Genomic DNA, 5,509 nt, shown 5'->3' on the forward strand with positions numbered 1-5,509 from the left:
ACTGGTGCCAGTCTGACCTGTTCTGTTGTGTACATGGGCAAGGACCAGCCAGAGCGGTTCCGTTAGTCCCACCAGGCAGCCTTTGAAATCTCCCAGCTAGAGAACTGCAGGGCACATGCACCAGAGCCATGTAGCCTCCACAGCTGCAGGTGGAGTCAGTGGAGCTGCAGGTGCCCAAACCCTCTGACAACCAGGCCCCAGGTGCCTAAAGGTTGGCACCCAAAATCTAGACCCTAAATTAAAGGGCATTTGTTAAAGCTGGATTCAGTCCACCACTGGGCTCTGGTCCTGTATGCAGCTCGTCTGGGCACATGGGCTGCAGGGAAGGAGAAAGCCCCTCCCCCACGGTCAGGGATCCCTCCAGCACAGGAGCCTCTGGTGCCTCCTCCCCAGCAGCTGCAGGCACAAGGCGGGTTCCTGAGAGGGCTGGGAATGGGGTGGGGATGGTGAGGGCGGGTGGAAGAGGGAGGGGGGTGGACGAGGGACAGAGGGAGTCGGCGTGTAAAGCCTTGCCTGGCTTGACTTACTATTTTTGTAATTCTAGATGATTATTTCCATAGGCAGGGTTTTAAGAGATGTTTGGGTTTTTTTTTTTTCTGTCTGGTCCCTTTCTGGCTCCAAGAGAAAACGCGAACAAAGAGCACAAACAAAGCCTTCCCCACCTCCCCCCAGATTTGAAAGTATCCATAATCTAAGCACTTAGCGGGGGTCTCTCTCTTGTGCGGATTGCCTGATCTTCAGTAGGGCTGATCTGTTTCTGAAACCTTTCTGAGAGTCTTATGGTCTCCCTATGGTATGGATTGCTTGATGTTTAACAAGGTGAGACCTCTGTATGAACAGTCTAACGGTATGAACAGTCGATTGCCTGATGTGCCATAAAATTTGATCTTTGAGCAAAACTTTCCGCACAGTCCAAACATTTATGAGATTTCTCTCCTGTGTGGATTATCTGATGTTTAGCAAGGTCTGACCGCCGTATGAAACTTCTCCCACAGATTAAGCACTTATGGGGGTCTCTCTCTTGTGTGGATTGCCTGATGTCTAACATTCTAACTAAAGCAACCCCATATTGTAACCGAAACTCTGTTTAATGTTAGGAGTGTGTGTTTACCTTAAAAGTGTGAATGTATGTGAGGGTGTGGGATGGGATCAGTCCCTGATGCCAGCTCATCTCAAAGACCAGCAGCCAGCACCACCCTGATGGCTGAAGAGCAAGATTGGTGAAACTTGCAAAAGAACCCACCCAAGAGAAAAAAAAACAAAAGCCCCAGGAAGAAAAAGATCAAAGTCACATCTGCCATTAACTGATGACTCATGGTCATACAGTGTCCAGGGGCAGTGAGACAGGACAGGATCTATGGATAGAAACATATAAAAAGATGGGAACAAAATCATAGGGTTGGGTTCTTCTTCCAGTTCTACGATCATCCTTCAGGAGCAGCGGTGCCCACAGACAGGACCCGCCTCCCCTCCTCATGACTGGAGGTATGCAGGCTCTGAGAGGGAGTTTGGGGATGGGAGGGGGTGCAGGTTCTAGGAGGGATTTTGGGGATAAGAGGGGGTGTGGAGGGAGGGGGTGCAGGGATGAAGGCTGTGGGGAGAGGCTGAGGATGGATTTTGGGATGGGGCTGGGGTGGAGGGGTTTGGGGTGTAGGAGGAGACTCAGGGCTGAGGCAGAGGGTTAGGGTGCAGGGGAATGAGGGCTCTGGCTGGGGCTGGAGATGAGGGGTTTGAGGTGTTGGAGAGGCTCAGGGCTAGGACAGAGGGTTAGGGTGCGGGGGGATGAGGGCTCTGGCGGGGGGGGGGGTGGGCTCTGGGGTGGGGCAGGGCTGGGGCAGAGTTTGAGGGGCAGGCAGGCTGCCCTGGGACTGGAGCCAGAAAGAAGGACTCCGCCCAGCCCTCTCCCTGCTGGCAGCAGCGAGCTCTGGGGTAGGTACCCCCTTCTTCCCCCCTCATCACTGCACGTGCTCCTAGGGCCCTTCTCAGGTCCAGGAATCCCCCTCGCCTCCCCTGTGGTGGGTGCCATGCTGGGGTGGGGCTGCTATCACATGTGCGCCTCCTCCCCTGCTGCTGCCCCTCACTGTAGCCTCACTGGGGCTGCCCCTTGCCCAGCATGGGGCAAGAACAGTAACTGCGGGTGGGGGGGCAGCTGCACCGGTGGAGGGTCCCACTGGAAAATGAAAGGGTCTGAGGGGGAAGGGCAGCCTGCCCTGGCAGGAGTGAGGGGAGGCACTAGGACCCTGTGGCAGCAGTTAATGCAGGCAGGCAGCATGGAGCTGCAGGGGACTGGAGAGACACACACTCTGCTCCGGGACCCAGGGAGGTGCATGGGGGCAGCAAAGCGGGGGCCGAGGCACACTCAGGGGAGGTGCGAGGGGGGGGCAGCAGGTGGGGCCAGGGGAAGACCTGGCCCCAAACATTTGTGGAGCCAGCAGGGCTGGCTCTAGCCATTTCGCTGCCCCAAGCACAGCGGCACACCGCGGGGGGCGCTCTGCCTCTCACCGGTCCCGCGGCTTCGGTGGACCTCCCGCAGGCGTCCCTGCGGAGGGTCCGCTGGTCCCACGGCTCTGGGGGCAGAGCGCCCCCCGCGGCATGCCGCCCCAAGCACGCACGTGGCGCGCTGGGGCCTGGAGGCGGCCCTGGGAGCCAGGCTCAGACCCTCAATATTGCTGGAGCCAGGAGAAGGAGTCAGAGAGGGAGAGAATGCTCCATTTTCTTGCTGGTAGTTACTGCACCTTTTCTTACTGGTCCTCCATACCCGCCCGTACCCGCTTACTTTCACCTCTGGGCTACACTTTTCTAGTCTAGGACCTTTTCCCCAGATACCTTTTGGGGAGCTGCTACCCCCACGTAGCCATTTTGCAGCTTTCTGCTGTATCTTCTCTTCCAGCTGGTAAATATTCATATCTCCTGTTGTACTCGCTGTCTAACAGTTGTGAGGGTGGCAGAGGCTCACAAAGTTGAGTGCAATCAGTGAATTTCAGGGAGGTGATGTTTACTCTCTCAAATCCTTACAGCAACACACCAGAAACCTCCTTCTAACTTAATCCTTTGTATTCATTAGAACTATTTGTATAAACCCTTCAGGGAACATAAACCTAAGCCAATCTGAACAATTTGTATGATTTGGCTGCCAAAATTTGTTATCGATCTATATGCTGCTAACATCCACCATTTATACTCTAGATAGGTAATGATTCTTTTTACAGATATAGACTGTAGTGTTAATAAAAACAAAGTTTAAATCAATAGATTGGGCTACTATTGGGCTATGTTTGAAGTGACTGTGGACTATTGACGCAGTAAAAAATAGCCCTGGGAATTTGAAGCTGCCCCTTCCACCCTCCCACCCCTCAAATTTGAAATGGAGCCCCTGGCCCCAGCTCTTGAAATCATATGAATACATGAGAATCTCATTTAAAAATAAGTTTCTTGCCAGAAAAGCTTGACACTTTGAAGAGTCACTTCTCTTGGTTGAGCAGAAAAACTTGAGAATATGATGAGAGTGAAACCTCATCAGTTAGAAACAAAAAAGTTTTAGAAAAGATCTCATGATTCCTTCTGCCAGTCTCATGAATATTGAACACTTGGTGCTGTCAGTACTGCATGGCCATTGATCAGTTTATGTTTCCAGGCCTGGTATCTTCAGGTAAGACTCTAAGCCTCAGATCCTCAAAGGTATGTAGACTGCTGTCAATGGGAGTTAGGAGCCTACAAACCTTGGAGGATCTGGGCCTAATGCTCTAAATATAAAAATGAACATTCTCCTGTATCTTTTTAGTTCATCTGCCGTTGGGGGAGCTGTGCTCGTTTCCTGCTTAGGGCCCACAGCCCGGCTCCATGTGCAGTCCCATTGCTTGCCCTCACCGTCTGTTCCCCTTTGTATGGCCGGTGCTGTGTTAGATCAATAATGACGTTCCTTTAGGGGACGTGCCCTGGGTAACGGATAGAGAGCTAAGGCCTGAATTCTCACTGGCACAGCACTGCCAACCCCAGGCATTTACAACTCACAAGTCAGGCCCCTCGAAATCATGAGATTTAATAATAATAAATAGTAGATGTTAAGGGTTTTTTTATTTGCCTTTTGGTTTCTCAGAGCTGTAGGCTGCACTGGGGTGACATTTTAAAGTTTTTCTCTGCAATGAAGAGCGCTAGAAATATCCTTTGTTTAGAAAATGGAAGCTGAGCGCCTCATCTCCTCACATGCTTCCAGGAGCTGGGGCTTCAACGGATACAACAAATATCGCAAGACTCGTGATAAAATCATGAAAGTTGGTGACGCGGCAGCCCCTTAACGCTGAGACAGAGCAGCCTTAGTGTAAATGAGAATCAGGTCTTGAAAAAATTGATTTCGGCTTAACCAAGCTTTTAGCCTGTGAGTTTAATATCGCTGGGCTGGAAGGATTCGCTTTTATTCATAAATGATGTTAAACACTGATAGAGCTGTCTACACCAGGGCCGGCTCCAGACCCCAGCGCGCCAAACGCGTGCTTGGGGCGGCGTCCCGTGGGGAGGGCGGCAGGCGGCGCCGGTGGACCCTCCCGCAGTCGTGCCTGCAGAGGGTCCGCTTGGTCCCGCGACTCCGGTGGAGCATCCGCAGGCATGCCTGCGGGAGGTCCACCGGAGCCGCTGGGACCAGCGGACCCTCCGCAGGCACGTCTGCAGGAGGGTCCCACTGGGAGCCGACGGGACCGTGTGACCGCCAGAGCTCCCCGCGCAGCGTGCCCACCCTGCTTGGGGCGGCGTGAAATCCTAGAGACGCCCCTGGTCTACACAACAGACTAATTTGACAAAAATATTTCAATTGATAATAAATGGGAAATTTTACAAGATGTGGAGGAAAATTAAGAGCAAGGTCCTGCTTGACGAAACTTTATTCAAGTTTGATTTCAAGGATTAGTTGAACTCTGCATCTTTTGACAGGGGATGTTGACCACTCTGTGTTTTTTAACAGTTTATAAAGCTTTCACTTTTTAAGAAAATTCTCGGTGTCCTTCTGCCATTAAATCATTGGGATCTGACTCAGCTATTGTCATATCCCCCTGTAATTTCCCACAACTGTGAACAGTTAAATTGATAAAAACTGGGGGGAAATGCTGAAGCCAGAATTTTTGTGCAACTGTGAAAATGTAACTTAATAAATAATTGAAAAAATATTTTAAAATAAACATTTAATATTATCAAATATATATAATGTAACCCCTCTTGCCAGGCTGAAACAATAGCAGCAAGGGTCCAGGTATCAATACCTAGGGGTCCCTTCCCGCACAACGTAATGCAGACCAGCTTCGAGCCCCCACCCCAGTGACCTGGGAAAATCTTTACACACACCCCTGGGCGCCTCAATGAGGCAATACCTTCCCCTCTCGCAAGCACAGACTCTTTGGTGTTGTAGCAGAAAAGGTTTAAATTACATAAGATAAACAACAAGCAGCATGAAATTTGGAAAAAAAATATACCTCAACTGGAGTTCATAGGTCAAAAACCGTGAGCAAAGACCCACCCCAGC

The sequence above is a fragment of the Mauremys mutica genome, chromosome 12 (assembly GCF_020497125.1).
Source record: "Mauremys mutica isolate MM-2020 ecotype Southern chromosome 12, ASM2049712v1, whole genome shotgun sequence".
NCBI lineage: Eukaryota > Metazoa > Chordata > Testudines > Geoemydidae > Mauremys > Mauremys mutica.